Source organism: Diorhabda carinulata, chromosome 5, assembly GCF_026250575.1.
Source record: "Diorhabda carinulata isolate Delta chromosome 5, icDioCari1.1, whole genome shotgun sequence".
Classification (NCBI taxonomy): domain Eukaryota; kingdom Metazoa; phylum Arthropoda; class Insecta; order Coleoptera; family Chrysomelidae; genus Diorhabda; species Diorhabda carinulata.
Window position 1 is genome coordinate 7227614 of NC_079464.1, and position 26981 is coordinate 7254594.

At 32.0% G+C, this 26981-nt stretch overlaps 1 protein-coding gene across 3 annotated transcripts in view; it reads left to right on the plus strand.

Moving 5' to 3' along the window:
* The window catches only part of LOC130893595 (leucine-rich repeat-containing protein 24), a 269555-nt gene that overhangs the window by 189957 nt on the left and 52617 nt on the right, over positions 1-26981 (plus strand). For all 3 annotated transcript variants that reach the window (XM_057799813.1, XM_057799811.1, XM_057799814.1), the window contains one exon: positions 6228-6307. The gene's annotated coding sequence lies outside the window, so the exon portion shown is untranslated. The remainder of the gene's footprint in view (positions 1-6227; positions 6308-26981) is intronic.

A 26981-nucleotide genomic window follows, 5' to 3' on the forward strand; every position in this document is an offset into this window, starting at 1 on the left:
AAAAGACATCGATTAGAAAAAATGAGCAAACGTGTTTAGAAAAATATGATCGAATTTGACCAAAAACAAGGTGGGATTGAATGTTATATCCCATTTGTTCAATTTTGACCTAGTGAATCTTAGAATAAACTCTGCTTTTTAAAATAATCTTAAGAAAATATAAAAAATAGTTAAATTTCATTATTTATTTATAAAAAAAAATATTTCAGCTTTCGATAAAAAATAGAAACAACTTGCCAGCGGTATATATCAATTGCTGAATGATTTTCCTTAAAAATTTCATTTACTTTGGGACTCTTCGTACAAAAAGAAGGGAGTTATACAAATTTTAGTCGAACACGGCAAGTCTCATAGTATTCCGAAGTGTAGATCTAATATTACCAATTATAGCTTATTATCTCGCGAAGAAAACATTTTTGAAAAAAATATGTACAGACTTTTTTGTACAGATTTTCACTTCACGTTCTATAAATTAGTTATTGAAAAAATAACCAAGTTTCCCAGGTTTTGCGGGTAGAACGTTTTTTTTCTTGAAGTGGTGTTCAAAAACTGTTTGTAAACCAAATATCATTTCTATTGGTTTATAGTGCTTCCTCATAGTTCAAGATATTTGATAGGATTGGGTTTTAAGCACAATAAATAAATAGAATCCTATGAATGATTTATCATCTCGCGATTTCTAAACAAACTATAGACTCGAATAATTCTCATTGTCTAAAAATAAAACTGTTTATCCGTAAAAACGAACAACTGCCTCGGTAGTTGTTTATCTCAAGTTTCTATAAGCAAAAAACAAGTTAGTCTTTTGACTTAATAAATAAAACGAAAGCACGCAACGGCATGCATGCTACGTGAAATCAAACAGCGCTATAGTGGAACAGAGGTCAGTTAGGCGATATTTCGCGATAACCTTAAGATTATATTTCGCATTTCTTGACAACACAATTATTTATGGATCCCGATACGCTAGAATTTCATTTCGTTCATTTTATTTGAAACGTTATTGGAGTATTCTAACTAGTTTTTTTGTTGTTGAGAATTTTTACTACAAATGTTCAGATTTCTGCAATTATCTTGTATATCGAACCCGAGGCGCCGAAAGGAACAACTGTAGGAGGTGCAAGTAAAGATAAATTGCAACTCATATTTTATTTGTCAAAAATACATACGTTTGCCTTGAAACTAAAATGTTATAGATAATATACGTATATTTAATACTCATACATTTCTAATCAGAGGAAAGTACAGTTCTTCCAATATCAATTGCATAATACAGTTATGCGAGGATAATATGTTTAGAGATAATGTTTACTCCCCGTGTAAAATTCGGTAAACATCTAATAAACCGTCAGTCCACGTGGACTCATCATCTCCACTGTTTACCAATTAAAATATCGAATCATAAACAAAAATGCATTTCTATTGGAGCCGTATGCACACAATTTCTTGAATTGATCTCTGATTTATTGATGTGTTAAGAAGTAGAGCAAAAAAACTCAAAAAATTCAATTTTTCCTAGTGATTAAATGAGTGTGAACAATGAACATAGAATAGACACTTTCGATCTCTTAAGAAAATCAGATTTCTGTTGACGGAACTCATATAAAGAATAAACAAAAAAAAAATTAAATCTGCAGATTCATCAGTAGCATAGTTAGCAAGTTATGCCGACATCGCAACTAATAGAGAAATTTGGAGATAAACATCAAATGAAAATTTTTGAAAAATTGCTTTAGAGTAAGTCCGCGATAGCTCTGTGATCTGTCAGAATATATAGAAGCATTTGGATATGTTTCCTTATGGAAAAATGATTTATTGTATTTATTATTTATTTATACTTGCCAGATAATCTAGTTCCACTACAATGGTTGATACAATGGTGTCTTCTTGACATAGAAAGTGAAATGCCCCAAGACTCAGTACTAAGCCCTATTTTATTTCTTCTGGTAATAAACGACATCGCCTATCTTGACATCAGCAGTAAAATATATCTTATCTAAAAAAGTTCCTCTTGTTTTGTGCTGAGATCGGTTTTCAAAGAACTGAACTTATCCATCTCCTTAACAGTTCATTATGCGCTTATTGAGTCGCATCTCCGATATGCCCTTCCCTTCTGAGATACATCTGGTGCGATTCAATTTGAGCGAATCTTCAAACTACAAAGGAGAGCTGTTAAATATTTACTCGGACTAAACAGCAGGGCTAAAAATTCCGTCTACTCACTTAGGAGCGCGGAGTATGGTCTTTACCTACCTACTACACGTTCAGAATTAGTACAGTTTCAATATTATACAATGCAAAAAAATGCACAATCACTTGCCATTTGAAATCAGATCGATATCATCTTTTCGCAATAATTCGAGAGCATATTTACTGAAAAGTGCCTTCTACTCTGTAAATGACTTCTATTGTAATAATAATATTTAATTCCGGACCTATTACTTTTACCTATAATTTTGTTATACATTGTGGTTTTTTTCTGTATATTGAAATTTGATTTAATTTGTATCTTTATGTTAGTTTTTTTAATTTTTTCAAGTTTTTGTATACAAATTGTAACAATTTGTTGAGAATAAAGCACTTTTCTCTCTAGCCTAACTGCTGAATCTTCTAGCTCGTAACCAATAGATCTGGATTGGATTCTTTTCTCGGCTTGTCCAAACTTTCTTTCCATTACCGAAAATTAGTTATTAAGTAGGTTTTCATTTTCATTTACTCTTCATTATTTTTTACTTATTGGTATAACTAAGTCTAAAAACGTTTCTCCGTGTTTTTGAACTGTATTGTATAGTTTCTTCAATCAGACGTATTGATTGTTCCATCTCGATTTGTACGTTTGGTACTGCACGCTTATGTATTTGACTAGTTTTTATTAAATCTTATAGCACAAATCGAGTCAAAAAAGACATATTTCAATGATCTGAATGGCAACAGGTGGTATTTTATTCATATTCGAAAAGTCATTGTATGTTCCATTTTCCATTTCGGTTTCACAAATTACTGGAAATACGTTACGTTACATACATTTTCTGATGTAATAAATTAAAAAGTATATGTAATAGACGTAATGGTTGCTATTTATCACCACTAAAAGGTACCGAGTAATAAACTCGTAAGCGACACAAAACCCAAACTATAAATACATACACCGTGAATATCAATTATGGAAACATCTCTGGGAAATAATAATTAATATTTACAACATGGTAAGCATCTTAGGGTGCCGTAATAGGATTGTAATTATACTACTCCAAACACATGTTTGTACAATGAGAACAGATATTTTCTTCCCGAAAGGCTATACATATACAGTATGGTGCAAATCCTGAAACCCGTCGCTTTTTCTGTTTGAATAGGCTATTCGTGAGGAAATCTTTTTATTTTTGACGTCATCTATGTGAGCGTAATGACGTCAACGCCTAAATTTTTAAATAGAAATGTGAGTACTGAATACGCTGTTTCCACCACCATTACACCAACACACACAATTACACTGTGTGACGCGCGTTTCGATAACCAAGTTATCGTCTTCAGAGACTGGTGGTGAAAACAGTGTATTCTGTATGAATATCGCCAATGGTTCCTGAAATTCCAACCTGAAATGTGAGTGTTGTGATACATTATTGGAAAGGTATTTCTAATACCTTGTCAACTATTGTCTAATGAACTAATTAATTAATTTATTATAGCGATAAATTGTATTATTCTTTGAATACAACGAAACCCAAATTATGTGCTCAAATTATTGACCTCCAGTTGAAATTCAATGAGAAAGACGTGCCATGAACTCTTCTAGAACCTTATATATACTCATTGGTACTAGGTCGATATTTAGGATCTCCTTGCAATTTCTTGATCCCCGACTTGAACCAGTTGTTTGCAAATAGTAATTATTCATGGCTGCAGTAAGATGGTGCGCCTCCACACCAAGCTGTCTTGGTGCGCAACTAATTGAACAACGTCTTTCCACATCGGTAGATAGGTCGAAGAGGAACAATAGAATGATCGCTCAGGTCATCTGATTTGACTTATCTTGAACGTATTGAGGTTGTACAAATAACTCCGGAAGTTATAAAGAAGGTTCGAGAAGAGTTCGCGCCACGTCATTCTCATTGTATTTCGGATGAAGGTAAACAAGGAGCACTTCGCTTATCTTTTGATATATTGAGTGGATAATTAAATTCATTCTAATAATAAAATGATAATGAATTCCTTGAGAAAATACAGGTTGTGTCATGTGACAGTGGCTAAAACCAACCGCCCCTCGAGAGAGATATTTGCAATGTCTTATTATCTCCCGTCTGCCTATTCTGGTCGTGTATTCTTTATCATTTATAACTTCTACTTCCGATCTGCTTTTTGGTCTTTCTTTTTTCCTGACTCAAGCTCTTCCAGATTTGTTCTCCTTCACTAATTCATCATCTACAGCTTGATCTACTATTTGGTCTATCTCGTTAGATCTTTTTTTCTATCCTGCATCTATGTGTTCTGCTCTACAATATTAAGCTCCCATCTATATATGGTCGTTCTGGAAATCTTTTCTCCCTAGGTCTCCATTTCTTCCAATCCTACACCAGTTGTGTTCTTCTGAACGAATTCAAGTCTAGTCCTATCTTATCTCATGTGAAACCATGGATTTTATGGAAATATTTCCAGCTGAGCTCATTGCTGCTAGGCTTTTTTCCAACCGAAATACTTGAGTTGTGGGGTGAAATTTTTATTATTATGTATCTCTATAGTCCAAGAGACAGGTTTAAAGAGAAAGGACTAAAAATGGACGATTATTTTTATTTGGATTCCACTTGGTAAAGAATCACTTGAAAAATAAAAATATCTCGAAAGTTCTTTATAACCATAGTTTCATATCGAACGATTAAATCCTCATAAATAAAACTTTAAAAGTACATTGAAAAATAGAAGAAACTAAGAATTTATGAAGTTTGGTTCATAGAGTATTGATCTAATGCCAATATGACAAAGTTTTATTACTTTTGGAAAGTTCAATCACATTATGTGTTCGTATTGGGTGAAACGCAGAAATAAATGAAATAAATTTGATTTATTCTCTCAAGAAATATAATTCCATGAATTTGTATGAAGTATAAAAAATTGAGGTTATTTTTTGACCTGAAAATTATTTAAAACTACCAACGAACTTCCAAATTATCAGACTAAAAGATTAATTAACTTAAGAAGGGTTTTGAAATTAAACAAATTAGGATAATGGGAAAGTTATGCTGAAAAATTTATGTGATTTTTAATTATGAGTTTGTTTTCACTTTCATTACTAATTTCTGAGCATTGTATTATATTAAGAACCAAGATTAAAGTCTTGATAATTTTTTAAATTACTTTATGATATTTACGATCCTTAAAAATTAATACACTTAAATATGGAATTCTGATAATCAAGAAAAAGAAAAACAAATAGCATTATATTTCCTTATCAAAATTTCCACTTACTTTAATCAATTTATCGAATTGTCGCATATTTTCTCAAATTTGATGAGGAAACATAATGCAATAAGAAAAATTGGTAACATATTTAAATAACTTACTGTTATATGTAGAACTTTTAAGTGGTTTTTAAAAATTTCACTAATAGAAGGCTCTAGAATAAACGAGGGAGATTTATAATTCTATTTATACTAATTTCAAAGTTATTTTAATTAGAGAAATGGAAAATATGAAAAAAATAGAATAATAGCATAGGCTCGATTTGATTTCTCATCAACAATTAAATTCTAATAACTAAATTATTCTAACTACTTTGTGTAATCAAATAGTGAGGGGCTCAAATATGGCTGATTCAAATGGAATAACTTGAGTTTACAAATTTCAATGGTTCGCGAACTCACAAGAAATTAATAAAATTGACTACAATATTGGTTTAAAATGGATTTTCTGGAATGCTTTGTCCAGCGAAAACCTATTTCTTTTAAAAAATTTCCATAGTATGTTTCGATTCATTCCAGATTAATTCCTATCATCTCGAACCGTGGCAAGAACCTTGTATACTGTCGGAAATTCTTTTCTAAATGAGAACGCTTGCACCTTCGAAGTCTTTTTTTCAAACGATTTTATATTTGGAATTTTGGTTTTTGCTGGAGCTTTACGATCTATTTCATTTCTCTTTTTCAATAACTCTGTAGACTTTGGTATGTTCAGTATGAAAATCACTCACAGAAACCCCAACTTAACTTCAAATGATGTATGTTTTGTTTCAGATGCTGGAATCGGGCTTACTAAATTGGCGATATGGTGGATTCATCATAATTCTTGTTAATTAAGTATATAGTTTTAACGGGTAAGTCGATTTTACTTTCACGAGGGTTACTACTTAAGTTTTGAGATACGGCAACATTGATGTGAATATGTCAAATCTGACACTGACATCAAAAAGTTTCACATTGTTAATGCTGAACGTACTCAAAACGTCTTGTCATACAGTGCTATTTGTGTTGTTTACAGATGTATACATACCGTGAGATTGAGGTATACTTGGACATTAGTTCCACTCACATATATTCAATATTGTACGAACATTAGGCTGTCAAAAAGATTTGGACGCGTTAGATACCGCTCAAAAAAAAGCTAGTGTCGATTGGCGCAAAGAAATGCTGAAAAAATTTGATCGCGGTGCTTCAAATGACGTCTATATGATTGTCACACTAAACAACATCGACTGTACGCGTCTTTCAAGTCGAGCCAAATCCAACAAAAGTTCTTCACGCACGAAGCACTTTTAAGCATAGGACGCTTGTTTTTTAAAAATAACTGGACATGTCGCCACAATTCCATTAGAGCAACGTTGAACGGTTAATTCTGAATGGTACACCAGCATTTGTTTGCCAGAATGTGCTCGTTAAAATCGGGAAAACCAATCACAGAAGACGAATCATTCTCCACCACGATTTTCACATATCAGTTCAAACAAAAACGTTCTTGAACCGTCAAAACATTCAATTAATGAGTCATCTGTCGTACAGTCCTTGTTTAGCACCCAATTATTTCTTATTATTCCTATAGATCAAAAATAAGTTGCAAGGTCAATGTTTTTCTACACCTAAAGAAGCGGTTAATGCGTTCAAATCACATGTTTTGGAGGTACTTCAATCGGAATGGAAAAAATGCTTCGACAATTGGTTCAAACGCATGCAAAAGTATATTAATATCAATAGAAAATATTTTTAAAATCAACAAAGTCAAATCCAATTATGAACATTTGTTTTTATTTGTCCATCTTAAAACTTAAGTAGCAACTGTCGTATAATTGTGTTTGTTCGTAATTTATCTACATTGATTTGGTAATTTTGATGGTCCCCTCGTTGTTTGGCTCTAGAAAATCGGAAAATCATACGATTTCGATGAATTTTTTGTAAACCTTCATTTTTACGGAGGATTTACGAGAAAAAATTATGGGAATCAAAAATGAAAACTTATATTGGTTTCGGGGCTTTAAATGTTCATGAAAATGCACTCATTCACGTATAATTGTTGATAACTTTTTTCCAAATAATTATTTGAAGTTGTTATATTTTTTTTCATAATCTACACAAAAAAACGAACCAAATGGAAAAAAATTATACAAAAATATTGATTTATCATGTTTTTTCAATTGAAAATAATAACAATGTTTCTTAAAATTCACCTTTTCTCATATATAATCGTTTGTACCTTTTTTATTAAGTAATCATTAAAGTTATATGAACAAAAATATTCTTAAAATCACTTATTGTAATCAAGTGTACAATATTAAAAGTTAACTTTGAAAAATTGAAAACTTTTCTTGCTAATACTGTTCAAGTTTTTTCAAAATGTTCGTTTTTTTTGTATTTTAACAAAAAAAATGTATGAACTGTGTTTGATGTGATATGCGAAGAAATCTGCCGTAAAAACGAAGAATTATAAAAATTCATAGAAATTGAATGATTTTTCGATTTTCTAGAGCCAAAAAACGAGGGGATCCCGTAAGTTTAAAATTACCCATAAGATCATTGTGACCAATAATTAAAATGCAGCCCTATTTCCAAAAGAAAGCACATCCTATTTTGAAACTCTTCTACTACTTATTTAAACGTGTCTGTGTACATAATCCTACATTCGTCAACAATACATTGTTTCCAAATATCAATATTCTTAGGTTCAGTGCCGTAAACCTTCTATTTAAGATACTCTCACGAAAAAAAATCGAAAGGTGTGAGGTCTGATGTTGGAGCTGGTCATTCCATTGCAACTCATAATATTCTTCATCAAAAGGGCATCTTACTGCAGTGTAATAGCATAGAAGAGCACCATCTTGATGGATTAAATCTCCAAATTACCAAATTACACCACATTATTTGAAAAAAACCTAAGACACCCAATGAATCAACTTCTCAGAAAACTAAAATTAGATTAGTCGCTAATACTAACCAAATCTAGCTATTTGGATTAAATTTGCTACGCAGTTTCTTCCTCTGTCTCTGGTATTGTTGACATATCCAGTACCACTAATTCTAGCAGTGATTTATATTATTGTTGACGATTAGAAAAAGCCCTGCGGTCCAAGGTAACTCGTAATTCGAACAATTTCATTTTATATACATAATATTACATTATTAACTTTCTACGTAGTTGAAGTGGAATTTTCTATTCGAAAAGTATGGACATTCGTGTGGAACGCTAAAATTTCCGGTTTAAATAAAATAGATTCCTTCTTTGGAAATACTGACATGGACGTTGTCTCTCAAATAGGACTTTGCTTTTGGCAGTTGACTAAATTCGCTGTGGGGAAACTCTTGTATTCCAGAAAATAGAAATCTGATAACAAAATAAAAGCTATTTGCAATATCGTAATTGAAGAATTGTGACAGGTAAGGGGATTTCCATTTTAACGAGATCATTTGTTTAACAATTTAGAAGGAAGAAAATAAAAAGAAGTTGTTAATCTGGAATATTTATGTGAAACGACTTACTCAGAACAAAATATTAATATGATGAGGAGTTTCGACATTTAAACATTTTTGTATAGGATTTAAAGCTAAAACTATATAGGGTGTTGACTTATTATCATCACTAGCGTTACAGCCTTACAGGGAGGCTCAACTTTCTCTAGGCTTGAAAACCATCCTTTCTGGTCTCTTGCAAGGACCATCCAGGTTGCTGCACTGATCTTTGTAGCATCTTCATAGACCCCGTCTCTCTATCTTAGCCTTGGTCTCTCTCCGCCTAAACTAACCGTTGGTATGATTTTGAAATTCTTTTTCGTAGGCACATTGTTATCGATGCATGCTGTCCTGCCCATCTAATTCTGGCAATTTTTATTGTTGTTATTATGTCTCTGTTTCCTGATCTTCTCTATAAGTTGTAGATCTTAAAGTTATATTTTCGTCTCCGGACAATATTTTCATGAACAACCCCATAAGTATCTCTCGAAGGTCGATGGTAACGACTCATTTATTAAGGTCCAGGTTACGGAGCCAAAGAATAAAACCGATTCAATTAACGTCTTATAGATTTTGATATTGGTACTTCTTAAGAGTTGAGATAAAACTAATAATAAGGGACATGAATCCTGTAGAAAGTTTGACTGGCCCAGTTTGGACCAATAAGAAACGTCACTTCACATAACCACAAAATAATTTTCGTATTTATTCATTTCATTTGTATGGTAGAACAAAAATATCGTTTCATTTATTTCAAGTTTTAGCGTTGTTTCTATTCGTTGATGTGTTTTAATTCAATTTTTTTCACATCAAACGAATAAAGCAAATGTAGATTATCACATCATTCATTAAAATCCACCTGGCAGGCGTTTTGCGGTCGAAGATCTTTGATACTTTCAATATGTCTTCAGTATAAATAAGTTAATTATAATATGGTGAATAAGCGAATATTTTTGGACGGCTTTAACCTGTAAAAAATAAGACGACCACGTTCAAGTTATTAACGAACCTTACCTATAACCTTTCCAGACGGAAGCAACCTGGTTTACGGATGGTAGTTGCGTCCCGTGGTCAACCGGACCTATATAGATCTATAATAGTTACGTTCGGGTTAAACATTTTCTTATATACAGGCTAATCTGGTTATTTCAGGTTAGGTTACGTTTTTGATCCAAAATTTCAAACAATTATTTTAAATTTATCCCTATCCATGGTAGTTACCCCAACATAAGAGAGGGTGTTATGATGATTAAGTTGTTAATATGTATTTTATTGAAGCTACTGCTGAGAAAATAATTGTATTTGGAACTACATTTCTTGGAAGACCTTCGGTACGGCAATTTAAATATGATCCTTACAGTAACCAGGATTAATATTTGACCGCGGGACGCAAATCGTATATAACTGCGTAGTGGCTCTAAAACAAGAGATAGTTTTCTCAATATACCTAACTAAAGATATAAATCAAACGATGGTGATCAACTACTATGTGTAAAAAATCAAAATGCGGTAACATATATTTCCATTGCTGTCCTCATTGACAACCAAGCAGGGCTGAAGGCGATCGTGAAGGTAAACTCGTATAGGATTGTGTCTAAAAATACTGGTTGACCGTAGCAAAGACCAAATGGTATCATAAGATTAACGAAATTGCCAAACACGCTAAGTTAATAGTATTCGTTGGTCCGGAATCCTTTTGTGGCGTTGCAAAATATCTAAAGCGGCTACTAAAATATTAGTGGAGTACATCTTTCAGTTATTATGTAAGCAACCCATCTAAACAAATATCTTAAAATCAACACAAGGTATAAAAGTCCTCCAAAAAAAATAGGATGATATTAAAACTTTCTAGGTTTCTTTCTAGGGACCCAATTGTTTCATAATTGAAATGATATTGAATGTTCTGTTGTTGAAATGATGCTCAGATCCTCAAAGGATTCTTGAATTTGGTGATAATTCTAAAATTTAGATGTAAGAGATAACAAAACGATATGATTAAGCTTAATTTGAAAAAAATTTAACACGTTAACGCGGTTACTACATTGTGCTTGTATATTTTAATGTAATTATTATCCAATACATTAAACAGTTTATCGATTAAAATATTGACAATTTCCATTTTTTTTTTCTATATGCAGAAGAATTTTCTTCCTGTTCTAAATTAAACATCAATAAACACATCCTGTATAGTTTGCTAGATCATAAATTTATTTTCTGTGTGTTTTGTTGTACCAAGAATCGGATATCATATCGTCGCTATGTAAAACAAGAAAATATCTTTATCTTTCACTTTATCGCTAAAGGAGTGAAATTTGGACGTAAGTATTCTATTTGTTTGTCAACAACGTTATCACTATCGAGTTGACATCACAAAGAACGAAAGTCTTTATTCTAAAGGTTTGATATTACTTGAACCAGAAAATATGAAAAAATATGCAATCAATTGAAATTAAATATTCATTCCAATGCCGTAAACTGAGTGGACACAATTGATATTCTTTGATACTATGTGGTTTTGTCAACAGCATGAAACGTATATATTGATTGAAAAATGGTAGAATTCAAGGTCAGATCAATTTACTTTTTTGTCTCTAAGATAAGTGGTTATAGACCACAGAACAAAACCCTTTCTACTTAATGATTGATACATAAGCTGAATAACTTACTTCACAAATACTATTCATTAACATAAAATATAAATAAAAAAGTAGTTCCAATAATCTGACTATTGTTCTCGTTGGATGTCAAGACTATTAAGAACACTCTATGCGTGCTTATGCTCTCTTAAATACTAATCCTAATTGATACAAAAGTTGAAATTAATTATATTTATGGTTGCTAGAGTCACATCAATACAAAAATAGGGGTAAGTAATTTGATAAGTTAATGGAACTTCAAGTGTCTAAGGGTCATATGGAAGCGCTTAAGTAAGACGGTGAGGACGGTCAGTTTACGTTTACAGTTAACGAATACAATAATAAGTAGAACTTAGATAGGTATATTTATGATTCTTCACAATTACATTAATATTGGACAGAAATTAGATGAGACGATACGTTTTAATGAATCATAAAATAAGACATATTGTATTACTTAATATATGGTTAACAGATCCTTAATAAGTCCTATCAGGAGTGTAAAGATAATTCACACTTGAAACTTCGCATATCGCTTCCCTTCCGTGAGTCCAACAAACTTTTTATCTTTGACTTTTTTCGAAACTGCTGCTTTTTAGAGCTACAAATTTCGAAACATATCGAATTCATGAGTTGTTTTTATCTGATGAATATATGTGTAACTTAAAGCTAATTTGACAATAAATTCAAAAAAAAATTTGTCCGACAGAATAACTGCTGCATTAATCTTGTCCGACGCCTCGAATATGACGAATATACCGGATTAAGATTTGCGATACATATCACCAATTGTTTAGTAATTTATGTATTGTATTATTTATGTATTCAAACGCTTATAGTGTGCGACAAATTGTCAGCTGCGATTTTAAAGTCCGACAGATTAAATATGACGATTTCGCGAAATTAAATTGTAACATGCTATTCGGCTTGTTACGTTTTTCTTCAAACATTTTGAATATTCCTTTGTTCACTTATTGTGGTACACTAGTCACTTCGGATTTTTTTTTATTACAAAATTCGCATCAACCGTATACTGGTTATTAGCGATTTAGTAAAGATGATTAAGTATTTAATCTATGAATAATTGTTAAATCAATTTTATAATAGAGATCTGTTTAAGGTAATTTTTAAGGTAAGTAATGTTGTATTTTGGTCCTAAAATTTCACGTATTGTTCCGAGTGGTAGATTTGATGATGATCTTTCTGAGTTAAGAGATGGACATACTGCGATTATGTGTTTTATAGTTAATTTGCAATTGCAGTTGCTACATTTTGGTTCGGGTTTCGCATCGAATAAGTAGCTGTGCGTCAGTCGCGTATGGCCTAGACGCAGACGTGTTAGAAGAACTTCATCTCTGCGATTTTTCGGTAGTATTGACCATGGTTTTATTGAGTCTTTCACTACGCGAAGTTTGTGTGTGGATGTTGACCATTTGATCTCCCATTCATTAAACACTTTACACTTTAAGATTGTTTTAATATCGGTAGTAGTTAAAAAGTTCACGCAATCCGCACTATCACTAATTACAGCTTCCTTAGCCGTCAGGTCTGCCTCTTCGTTTCCTTTTATTCCAATGTGTGAGGGGATCCAACAGAATACTATTTTTTTGTTGTTGTCTTGTATGTATTGCAGTTGTTGCTTGATTTTGATTACTAATGGATTTGTGGTGTGAATTTTTTGAAGACTTTGGATTGAGCTAAGAGAGTCTGTGAGTATGACATGATTAGGATCGTTTGATGAAGCGGCGAAGTGGGTAGCTCGATATATTGCGTATAATTCAGCAGTGAAAGTGGATAGGGTTTGAGGAGCTTTTATCATATATTTGGAGGTTGGTGTAATGATTGCGATCTCCGTACCGTCTTGAGATGTTGATGCGTCTGTGTAAATATGTACAAAATTTTTGTACTCATTGAGTATGTTATTTAAGTGTCCTTCGATTAGCTTATGGTTGGTGTAGTGTTTGTCGAAAGAGGTGAGATGGGTAATGAATTTCGTGCTTCCTATTGTCCATGGTTGAGTTTGAGAAGATTCGATAGGAAGGTATTCAGGAATAAAGAAATTTAATTCGCTTAGATATGATCGAATTCTAGCATAGAAAGGTTTGGGGGTTCTGGGTTTATTTGAAAAAAGATTTGGGAAGTTCTTGGAGAAGCAGTTTTGGAGGGTCGGATTGGAAGGATTGGATTTTAGTTTGGCTGCATATGTAAGACTCAAATATATTCTTCTGTCTCCCAAGGATGATTCCCCTGATTCGCAGTACAGACTTTCCACTGCTGTTGTTCTGAATGCACCTGAATACCCATCAAACGTAAGGCTGAGTTGTGAAAGCTGTTTTTTCAGTAGCGATTTGTTTGCTGTTGAATATACAATTGATCCATAATCCAGTTTTGATCGAATAAGTGTTCGGTACAATGTTAGTAATGTTTGTCGATCTGCACCCCATTCTTTGTTCGTTAGCATTTTCAGTAAGTTCAGTCGTTTATTGCAAGCTAGGAGAAGGTTTATAATATGGTAGTTCCAGCTTAGTGTGTGGTCGAATAGTATTTCACTTCGGATTTATTTATTATAACTTTCGAGTTTTGAAGGAATTAATTTGTTATCGACCTCCCACTCCATTCGAGAAATTCAATGAAACCTCGAAATTGATTCGAATTCCTCCTCTACCCATCTACACTTTAAGCAAAAGTAAATTTTAATAAATTTGTGGTGATTTTATTCTTTCTATTCTCTGTTCTACAGCTGCCAGGTTGAGAGTTTCCATAACAACCACCAGACTACAAACTCAACCTCAAACATCTGGGAATCCAGTTGAGAACTGCAACCATTCCGGATTTCCATAGATAAGTCAGCCTTATCTTTAATATATAGACAAGTATGAGTTCTTCAATTTATGACTGCTTTTGTTTTGGATACGCAGTTAATGCGAATTTATAATTTTTCAATAAATTTATTTGTTGCTGAAACTTTTTCTATTGTTCTTAGCAATAAATATTAATTTGGATAATCGCGTCCGGGAATAGTTTTAGATTGTTTAATTTTTTATTTCATTTTAATGTAATTCATAAGGTGTTTACAGCTTTTCCTCAAACGTATCAGGTACAGGTACATTTCTGATACTGATCTCATAAGAGTTCGTAAGTTTTCAAATGATTGGCTTGCATCTAATATAATATTTAAAAATAAACTTTAAACTTGTCACTTACTGTCACTAATCAAATTGAAAATTTTAAGAGAGAAGCTTTAATTTTGAAGAAACTGGTATATTAATAATATCAATTTTAAAAGGAGAACAATATACTTAAAGAAACGGCAAATATTTTCTAAGTCCATATATTTAAACAAGTTTTTACGACGAAATGAGGAAAAAAACGAAAACATAAAATAAATTGAAATAACTAAATTAATTTAAAACAAAAAATGACCTAGAATCTGTAAAAAAATATAGTTGCTCTACCTAACAACAAAGCAAATCTTATAATTTATACTGCTTTCCAGTATAATGCAAATTCACGAGAAATGACTACAGGAAAATTTGGATACTAAAAAAAAATTAATTTATTTAACGAATATTGTTCATACACAACACCCAAGTAATAAGTAAACAATAGGTTTAACTGGGTGCCAATTTTATAACCCCGGCAGGAAACTTACAAAGTGGTATTCGGCCTCAGTTAAAGTATATAAAAACTGGTACTCCGATGGGGTGAACAATTAATATTAGATTGGGCGCCACCAGCTTTTTAACAAACGACGTTGATATTAAATAAGTAATTATTAAAAAAAGCGGAAAAAGCTGGAAACACCGTATGGATTAAATTAAAATGAAAATTAAACAATCCAAAACTATTCCTGGATACGATTATCCAAATTAATATTTATTGCTAAGAACAATAAAAAAAGCTTCAGCAACAAATAAATTTATTGAAAAAATAATAAATTCGAATTAACTACGTATGCAAAAGAGCACAACGAACAAAAGCAGTTATAAATTGAAAACAACTCAGACTTGTCTATATATTAAAGGTAAGGCTGGAAATCTATGGAAATCCGGAATGGTTGCAGCTCTCAACTGGAATTCCAGATGTTAGAGTTGAGGTTAAGTTTGTAGTCTGGTGGTTGTCGTGAAAACAGAGAATACAAAGAATAAAATTACCACAAGTTTATTGAATTTTACTTTTGTTTGAAGTGTAGATGGGTAGAGGAAGAATTCGAATCAATTTCGAGATTTTATTGAATTTTTCGATTGGAGAGGGAGGTCGATAACAAATCAATTTCTTCAAAAACTCGAAAGTTGAAATAAATAAATCCAAAGTGACTAATATGCCACAATAAGTGAACAAAGAAATATTCAAAATGAAGAAAAACGTACGAAGTCGAATGGCATGTTACAATAGAATCTCGCGAAATCGTCATATTTAAGCTGTCGGACACTAAAAACGCAACAGGCAATTTGTCGGACACTATAATCGTTTAAATACATAAACAATACAATACTTAAATTACTAAACAATTGATGTAAAATGAGTATTGCAAATTTTAACCCGGTATATTCGTCATATTCGAGGCGTCGGACAAGATTAATGCAGCAGTTATTCTGTCGGACAAAATTTTTTTTGAATTTATTGTCAAATTAGCTTTAAGTTACACATATATTCATCAGATAAAAACAACTCATGAATTCGATATGTTTCGAAATTTGTAGCTCTAAAAAGCAGCAGTTTCGAAAAAAGTCAAAGATAAAAAGTTTGTTGGACTCATGGAAGGGAAGCGATATGCAAAGTTTCAAGTAAGAATTATCTCTCCACTCCTGATGGGAATCATTAAGGATCTGTTAACCATATATTAAGTTATACAATATGTCTCTTATTTTATGCTCCATTAACGTATCGTCTCGGATTACCTAATTTCTGTATAATATTCCCTTGACTGTGAAATATACCTTTCTAACTTCTATTCTATTATTGTATTCGTTAAAATTTATTGTGAACTGACCGTCCTCAACGTCTTACTTAAGAGGTTCCATATGACCCTTACTTACTTACATATGACTTAGCCTTATTTTTCTATTGATATGACAACCATAAATATGATTAATTGTAACTTTTTTATAAATTAGGATTAGTATTTAAGAACTCGCATAGTGTACTTAATAGTCTTGACATCCAACGAGAACAATAGTCAGATTATTGGAACTACTTTGTTTTTCAAAGAAATAGATTTTATTCGCTAATTTGATTACAAAATATGTTAGAATTTACAAAGTGGGCCATACAATTTTTAATCTTTTGGTATTCTACGAAAAAAAGCACATTGTATTGAAACAAAGGTTTAGTTAAAATAACAAACATAAAATGAAAATTTATTATTAGAGGGATCGACATCTAGTTGCTGCATTCCTGTAGCTTAACCCTTTAACTTTCGAAAACACTTCGACTCAAAGCACAAATGTTCTTTAATTGTAGTAGATAGGTCTGAGATGCAGTTAGTTCATCTCCTCTGTGTGAGATCAATTTGTTTGGTATCTATTCGATAATATACGGGTGAACTTTCGTTGTATGCCATCTTGTCGTAGTCTTTCTTCATCTCTAATCGTTGAAGTTTGAGTCCAAATAAAACACGAACACAAATGCCACATTATTGGGATACGGCAAAAATTTGCGTTAACTTGACATGTATTGAACGTGATTCAGATCGCTATGGGCTTTCTACAGAACATAAAAGAGTTTTATCGCAACGAAGTCCGTATAAATCCAAATATTAGATATCCGTGGTTACTACACAATATACTTATGAGTGATCATCGTGATTTTTATTAGTGACTGAATCACCAATTTAGAAGCTTATAAGTGAACAGAGTGATGATAATTCACAGCATATGGTCCACTTGTGTATTCCAATGAACCACATCAAACCCGTCCTTTGATTGTATATCTAAACACAGTTTGTATCTGGGAGATTCAAAATTAATTCTACACTTTTAATCATTCTATTTCAAGATTTTTTATGTAAAAACTGTGTAAACAAGTCAAAAAACCTCTTCGAGAATACTCAAAGAGTGACTAACAAGTCCAAGAGCTTTTACCAGACGATCTACGTGATAGAGTGAGTTTTTGTCAAATATTACAGGAAAAGTCAGCCCCAATTCAAAATGTTTTTAAATGTATTCATTTTATGAACAAGGCTACCTGCGAAAACCTCTTAAAGTTTATGTTTAAGCAAAAACTTTAGGTAACAAATTAATAGGTTATTATATGTAACCTGGAAAGTTGAATGATGATATGTAGACGACCTCCACCATCCTTTTATAGAAAGTGTCGTAATTGGTTGAGTCACTGCTTACACCAGCACTACATTAACACTGAAAATTACACTATCTGACGCACGTTTCGTTAACCAAGTGATCGTCTTCAGAGACTAATCTGTTTATCTTCAGTCGCTGAAGATGATAACTCGGTTATCGAAACGTGCATCAGATATTGTAATTGTGAGTGTTGGTAGAGTGTACAGAATATTTAGTATGAGCAATACCCAAAAGTTTTACATCTATCCTGAAGACGGGTTTTTTTAATTATTAAAAACTAACTATACAAACAATTTTTTTTTTAATTTTTAATATAATTTAGTTTTAATTTACCATATGAACTGGAAACAATACTTTTTGTGCTTGAAAATGCTGAACTTAATAGTTTACGTTGAGAAAAACCTATTACGAATTATATTATCCATTCTTCATGTTTATAAATTTGTTTTTCAACTAAATACAAACGTAGCGAATTTATATGTTTTTTTTTCGAATAGTGCTGACCATTTTTTTTATTCTGAGTATACATTTCAAGGAATGCTTGAAACGAAACTTCATCGATATTGAAAGAGGTATAGAAGCGTGTATATTAGGACGGGGACACACGATCCGGATCAACGTCCGGTCCGGGCTTTGTCTGGACTTGAGAGCAATTTGCAGTATTCAACACACGACCTGAGTAAACGCCCGTAAAATAATTAAAAATATCCATCCCATCAATGTTTTCTACAATACTAAATTTCATATTTTTATTTTGTATAAAACTCTTATTTAGTTAAATTTCTGTACTTTATTTTTCAAGTTTCAAATCAGATTAAAATTAACTTTATTTTTAGAGTCGCTGGATGATAATATTAAGTATTTCAATGAGCTTCGAACTTCGATAAGTAGATAAAGATTCACATTCAAGGACTTTATAAACATTAGAAAATATTTTGCAAAACATTCTCAAATTGTTTTTCGTTTGGTTCTTTTTCCTTATTTATAAATATATTTTGCCCCAAAGCTCAGACCTTTCTACAAGACCCACTATATAGGCGTCGGACAATTGTCCCGGTCGTGTGTTCCGGTTCGGGCCAATAGAGAATACCAGGACTACACCTGGACACTTTTGAGCCCGATCCATACTTCTCGATGTACTTTTACTTTCCCGGATCACAGAACGTATGTCCCCGGCGTTACAATTTTTTGTAGGTCGTAGATAAACAAGGATTTTTTGTTATTAACACAACGTATGTAGATAACGGATGAAAAAAAAATCGATATCAGAAATTATTCATAATGTAAAAGGACCCTAGCCTATATCCTTTATCTTTTTTTTGATGAAATATTTTTTTTCTCAATTAATTATATAGATAAACAAACCCTGACGCGATTGGCACTGGTGATGATATTTTTAATTAAAAATCTTCTAATTAAATTTTTCCCCAGTTGGAAACATCTACAATCGAAAGCAAAAAGTATATGAAAAGACAAAGATATGATAAAATATCATTACTATAATTGCCATGTTTTCATATTTTCATGAAAAATACTCGAAACGAATTAAATGGGCATGGGATGAGTAGTGGTATGAGGAAATTTAATTCTCCAAATGTTAAATTTTTGTGATCTGTATGTTGATGTGATGTGAAAATTATTTGAATATTTACCAGTTCATCTGAAAACGTCATGAAGGAATGAAACCATAGAGAGAGATACAATTCAAACTATGTTACTTTTTATTGTACTGTACTACTACACTATGTCAAGTGCTACCAAAGTACCAGTGACCTCTCCCTCGTTTCTGTGCATTCAATAGTTTCATACGAGGATGTATTGATATCTAGTTAGCCTAAACTAGTTCCATGCATAAACAAAATATTACGTTACCATAGCAACGAACAATAATTTATTAAAAGTGTCGGTGTAAAGTTTGACGTCAAAAAAGTAAACCAGAGTTACGCAATAAATTAAAAGGTATTTAATTGGGTTAACAGGTAAGCATATTTACGAAGATATGCTTAATACCCTTGGTGATCAATGTACTTCGTATGCGACCGTGAAAAATTGGACTGCAAGCTTCAAAAGAGGTAAATTTTCTATTAAAGATAATGACTGATCGGGAAGGCCAGTCCCCGAAAATATCGATGCAGTTCATGACATGATTTTATCAGACCGTCGAATTGGGCTAAAACGGATATCTGAAGCATTGAATATTTAATACGATCATATTTTTCACGTCAATTTGGACATGAGAAAATTTGCTGCAAAATGGATCTCCAAATGTTTGAATGTTGACCAAAAGCGTGCAAAGGTGAGACTTGGGTATATTTCTACGATCCAGAAACAAAGCAACAATCGATGGAATGGTGACACTCTGGTTCTCCAAGACCTAAAAAGTTTCGTGTCCAAAAATCTGCTGGAAAAGTTTTTGCTTATTCAGTTTTTTGGAATTGCCATGAAGTAATCATATTTGAACAAAAAAATTTCTGTCAATACTGGATTTATATTCCAAAGAAATCCCGTTAACTAAGCAAAAATACTTGGACTTATTATCTCTCAAACCATTAATACCTAAGGACTATCAATCTTTTTATGAAAATTTAAGATACGTGAATAATGAAAATTAAAAATGATATTTTTTTAAAATCTGCAAGTATTGGCTGTATATACTCTATTCGAAAAGTCGATAAAAGTGATTAAAAGTATTGAAATGAAACTATGTGATATTAATACTAATACTGGAATTAAGACAACAAATTTAACTAAATTTAACAGAGTAACATATTGAAATAACTAAGAAGTTTAACACTTTTCTTCGTTTAAGTATGATTTGTTCGCAAAATAAAATAATTTACAAAACGTTTTAATGTACTTATATTTGTAAGAATACTACGTATGTTAATTTTTTTCCTTTGCAGCAAACATGTATCTCAAAAAATAAAAAAAAATAATGATTAAATGTTTTAAATACTAAACTCATCTTGAAAATTTATGAAGACAGTGAATATTTTTTAAATTAATAAAAAAAATTTCAATTTCATTATAAAACGTTTTTTGTCATTCCTGAAAAGTAGTAGTTTTTGAGATATGAGATTGCGTTAGAAAACCATCGCTATGTCACCAAATGCTAGTGGAAAACCGTTGGATTAAAGTTAGAGATATAGAAGAGGTTATCAGGATGTAAAAAAATTTATTTGCCAAATACTGACTGAATTATTAAGCATGCGTAAGCTATGCACGTGTCGAGTGTCGCGTTTTCCAAAAGCGTATTCGTATGTACATTTCCAAGGCCTCATTCACGCGATTTAAGCAAAATGAGTTCATCTCAATATTCCTGAAACAAAACAACAGTTAATACAGTGGATTTCAAATAGCGAACCTGCTCCAAAAGACGGTTTCATCGGTCGGAAAAGTAATGGCGATCGTTTTTTTTTTTTGGATAGTCATGGTATTATATTCATCGTCTATCCTTTAAAAGAGTGAAAACAATAAAAGGAAGTAGTACGCGTCACTGTCTTAATAAGATAAAAAAAGAAACTGCAATCACATTTGAAGAAAAAGAAAGTACTTCTCCAACGTATCTTATCAATCTTCAATGACTCCAAGCCCGAAATTTATGAATTGTATTACGTATTGGTTACCACCCTCTGCATTTTCCAGATCTAGCACCCAAAAACGTTTTTTTTTATTTATCAACTTTTCACTAATATTTTTGAGGGTTAAATAATTTATATCTCTTCATACTGTTAATCTGCTTTTTGCTCTATTCATTTCCAAAATCATTTTAATATCTAATTTACCCTATTTCGTTACGGCTCTGATTACCAATTCGTTAGAACCTTTTGTGATAATAAAAGAGTCTAATGGAAAACAGCTGCACATAGAAATTTAAAAAAAATGTTCTGGTTCCTTTTTTCAGTTAAGTAATTTATAGAAGAAATTTAGAATAGGAGGCAAAATGATGATTATACATTATTAATGGAAAGTGGAAAGATGCTAAAAAAATTACAATGTGCTAATTTTCAAAATTTATACAGACGGCAGAGTTATTATTGTTCTCGATTGTATAATTTACACAAAAGAACTAAAACAGTCGGTATTCGACTTATCCATTCTGAATGGTCTCAGGTAGACATGATTTCTAATAAAAAATATTCTAGGTACATATTTGATTAAAGGTTTGCTCCAACTTTATTGAAAACTATTTATAAAAGGTCATGCGGCACGAAAATGGTGTTCTTAATGAAAATTGATCATTGGATTTTCAGATCTTCCGTGAACGATCATTTCACTATACTATGGTCCTGAGCTGAAACTGAATGTGCACACTTTACTTCTTTACCTCCTAGAGTCGTTCAATAGAACTTATTCATATAAGCGAACATCAGTGTTAAAACTGTTCAAATCCTTAATTTGGAAGCGATATAAAGTCTGGAACTGCCTAAGCCTAATTGAAAGGAAACTAAGGCTTGCAGTTTTAATACTTTACGGTATTTCAGCATAAAGGTAGCTTATTAGTATTAAACTTTAGTGTAAATTCCGTGTGAGTGAATAAATCGTTGATGACTACTCAATAACATCCACCATCTATTACACAACTAAGTAGATATCATGGAAGAATTAAGGACAAAAAAGTACATAATATAAGTCAAAAGTTTTGTAGACGTCTCGTGTAGACGCCTCTTTGTAGACGATCGTGTTTTAAATTCAAAACTTCAACCAAAAATTGGATGCAACGTTCAGAAACTGTGATCTGGGAAGACAGCGCCCGCTCTAGCTTTTTTGCCGCCCCGGACAAAAAGACAAATTTGCCGCTCCATTAAACAATTTTTTTTAGTCAGAGCAATAGATTCACAATATTCACAATATTCACAATAATTATTTTACAGAATTTTACCAAAACGTACGAAAATAAATTTATAATGTTTTTACTTTTTCTGGACTTGAACAAAACATTACATATAAGAAAAATCTTTCCGATACTCCTTAACATTCTACATTACTGTATAAGCAAATAAGCAAAAATTATAGCATATGATTAAAAGGGAACAAAAGTAACACGTTTAAAGAAACTCGCTAAAATCACAGAAATATTTTTTTTCTCACTTTAAGTTCTGAACTTTTTTATTATCTCTTTCATGTTAATTAGATCAGTTATTTCTTGTTCAATAGCCAAAACAGCCAAATCGTTAAGATGATTTTGCGGGGTAGTGGATCGTAAGTTCTTTATTAATTTTAATTTATAGAAACTCCTTGCCCCACTTACTACAGTTATTGGTATAGTAAACAATATTTTGAAGCAAGACTAAGGTTTGGAGTTGTTATTAATTTCATTATTCCGTTTATGCTTGCTTTTCCCCCCAAAAGCGCAGAAATTGCAGAAATTTCCTCCGCTAATTCTATCCTATTTATGTTAACAGAATCGCCATCAGTTGAAATTATTTGCAAATCCTTGCGGTGTTTTAATACACTTTCTTTAGATATGTTATTAAGTCGTATATATTATACAAGAATTGAAAATAATTACTATGTTTATTAAGTTGTTCAAATCTAGTATCCAGTGCATTCAGTGCTTGATCAATTCTAAAATAAATAAAAAACCTATTTTATACTTTCCTTTAGGATTATTGATCGGTTCTTACTCGGTGTCGTTGTATTGTCGACTCAACGTCAATTTCATCAGCTAGTTCTTTTGTATCAACAATAATTTCATTAAAGGACTCTTCCGATCTTAGATCCCTAAAGAATTTTTTGCAGTTATGTAATCTTTTGTTTGCAATAGCTTGCTTATTGGATAAATATAGTTTAATATTTTATACCAAATAACTAATGAACACAAAAACTGTTTCATACAATTTAGTAAACCAGATGCTTCGTCTTTTATCAAGTTATCTATCTCTTTGTTTTCGTAAATGCTTAACAAGGCATCATAAATATTTCCTGAATGAAACCTTAAGGGCTTTAAGGCCTCTTTCCTACTCTCCCATCAAGTCTCACTCAATGGTTAGTCCTTTAATAGTATTGCCCATCGAAAAGTAGAAACCAAAAAAAAAGATATTGTTAACGTCTTCAAATGATGTTGTAACCTTAAATCCCCTACAGGAAACTCTTCCTCAGTAAGTGGTATTCGGCCTCGTTAAAGTATATAAAAACTTGTACCCAGAACAATTAATATTAAATTGGACGCCAACAGCTTTTTAACGAACGACGTTAAATATTATTAAAAAAGGCGGAAAAGCTGGAAACACCTTATGAATTAAATTAAAATAAAAATTAAACAATCCAAAACTATTCCCTGACACGATTATCCAAATTAATATTTATTGCTAAGAACAATAGAAAAGGTTTCAGCAACAAATAAATTTATTGAAAAAATTATAAATTCGTATTAACAGCAGCTCTCAACTGGATTCCCAGATGTTAGAGTTGAGTTTGAGTTTGTAGTCTGGTGATTGTTGTGGAAACTCCCAACCTGGCAGCTGTAGAACAGAGAATAGAAAGAATAAAATCACCACAAATTTATTAAAATTTACTTTTGCTTGAAGTGTAGATAGGTAGAGGAAGAATTCGAATCAATTTCGAGGTTTTATTGATTTCCTCGAATGGAGCGGAGGTCGATAACAAATTAATTTCTTCAAAAACTCGAAATTTAGAACAAATAAATCCGAAGTGACTACTATGCCACAAATGGCATGTTACAATGTTTTTAATTGAGAAAGTGGCTACTAGATGGAATGTGGAAGGCTCGCGAATTTAAATTTATAATTCTACATTGCACTCCTGCTTTGCGGCCTCTCATATTGGCCTCATTGTTATGTCCTTTGAGCCCGTTGATTTTAATGAATGAATAAATGATAAAGGCAATTATTATTTTCTTCATTAGAAACAATGACAAATCCTTTTTAGAAAATATTAAACTATAAATACGAAATATAAATTTATGTTGATTTTAACTGAAGAAAAAATCATCAAATACATAATATATATAATAAATTGATTAACTGCTTATCAATATTTTGTCAATAACGACCAAAATTCCGCCCTTCAGATTTGCCGCCTCGGATAAATGTCCGGGTCAGCCGGCACTGGAGCGGGCGCTGGGAATAGGATCCACAATAAGCTAGCTGATGAACTACTTGAGCTTAGGTCATAGTTCTTGAAAATATGTTATAATATTTTATTCAGATTCGTTATATGAAGGTAACATTTCGGGATAAAATCCAATGTTTTATCTTTATCGCTAAAGAAATGCAGAAATATAAACTTTCTAATCGTTTTTTAAATTCTTTATATATAGATAAGTACAAAGTTTTGAAAAAATATTAAAAACTAACCTCTCCAAAGACTAAAATCAGTTGTTCAAGATAATGTAGACTAAACAAAGAATATTACAGTGAATAAAAACATACAAGCATTGTCGGTAAACGCTGTCCATTGGCGTAACATTATTTTTCGTAAATTGCGACATAAAATCTAGGAAAAATGCACTTAGATAGAAATGCAATCATTCATTCTCATTAAAAATAAAATTCATTTGTACTACTATTGAGTAGTTCATTTTGTAAAAAATGGGAATATGTAGATAGAAATAGACTAAGAGACGGGACGGATTTAGCTTCCTAACGGGGCTGTTTCTACCACCTGCATATTTTTCACGCACTAGTGAGTTCACTTGTAGAGATGACAGATTGTTCCTCTGGCAGTTCTGGCTAAAAAATACTCAATCCAAAATTGAGATGCCGCAGCCCCGATTAAAATAAGGTTGTTTAGTTTTCATTTGACAAGTGAAAAACCAATATATCCCGAACGGCTTCTACCTTTCGGCCAGAACCGAACAGAGTTCGAGTCTTTCTACCAAAAAACGCATTTTTAATTATCAAGTCAGCCAACTTTAATAAAATTGACTGTGATCGTTTGCCAAAGTGATATTTTCTTAGTTTAACCACTGAACAATATACCACGGAGGCACCTCACAAATGAATCTCTGAAGCGAAATTCGCAATTTCAAATTTCGCCAATTTCAACTTTTTTTTTAGTCAAACTAACCCAAAGTATGGCAGTCTGAAAATAACTTTTCCGCTTCAGGTTTTTTTTCGAAAGTTGCCCCTGGTTTACATGAAAATAGAATATTCCAATCAGTTCTGTTTCTAATATTTACTTGTTGAGTTTTCTGGTTCTGGTACTGGTCTTCCAATTCCTTTTCTCAGTTTACTTTTCCATCGAAAAATTCTTTGAGTTGAACAAAGTTATTTTACAACTCGAAACTTTTGGATACTGCTGCAAGAAGCATCGAATACTGTAATCTAGGTCAACAAATAAGTCAATAACTGACAAAACATCGGCATATCATGTAGCTTAGCTGAAATTGTTGTCGGGAAACAAAAAAAATTGAACAAAGTCCTCCCAAAATATAACAGAAATAGATTGATCTTGGAGTCTTGCAGTTCTAGATCGTCCCAAAATCACCCAAAGGCTGTTGAGTACAGTTCCAAAAATACAAAAATGAATTTTGGTCACACTACAAGATTACCTAACTGATATATCATAAACCTTCCAGATACCTTCTACCAGGAATACTCAAATAGTGTTGTCGATTTATGCAATCAGATCTGTAAAATTTATTTTAATGATGCAAGTAGCATTATTATTATTATCCGTCCGGGTACTGAAATCATGGACGCGTTTTCCGGGACGTATTTCGGGAAGTTTCTTTAGCGGGACATGTAGGAAAAAATCGAGACTGTCTCGCAAAATCAGGAACGAATTGTCACTTTAATTTACAGGACAATTGATTACCGATGATAAAAATCAGTAAAGTCATGATAAAAAAAGTTACTAACTATAACTTATATCTGTTTGCCTGCTTGATTTATTCTTCTCTGTTACTTTCAAATAAAAACTATCAACATTTTTTCAACAGGTAGCAACTTGAAAAACTGTAAATAGCAAATATCAGGTAGGGCGATGTGTTATTCTGAGAAGTACCCAGCTCCTTAAGTGGAGGATTAGGTAGGATGCCAGGTTCTTAAAAGGATAACTGTATGGAAATAATTATGGGATATATTTGTCGGTTTTCGGAATCCGACTAGAACTTACATAGTTTTTTAAAGCTAAAGAATGGCAGATTTATT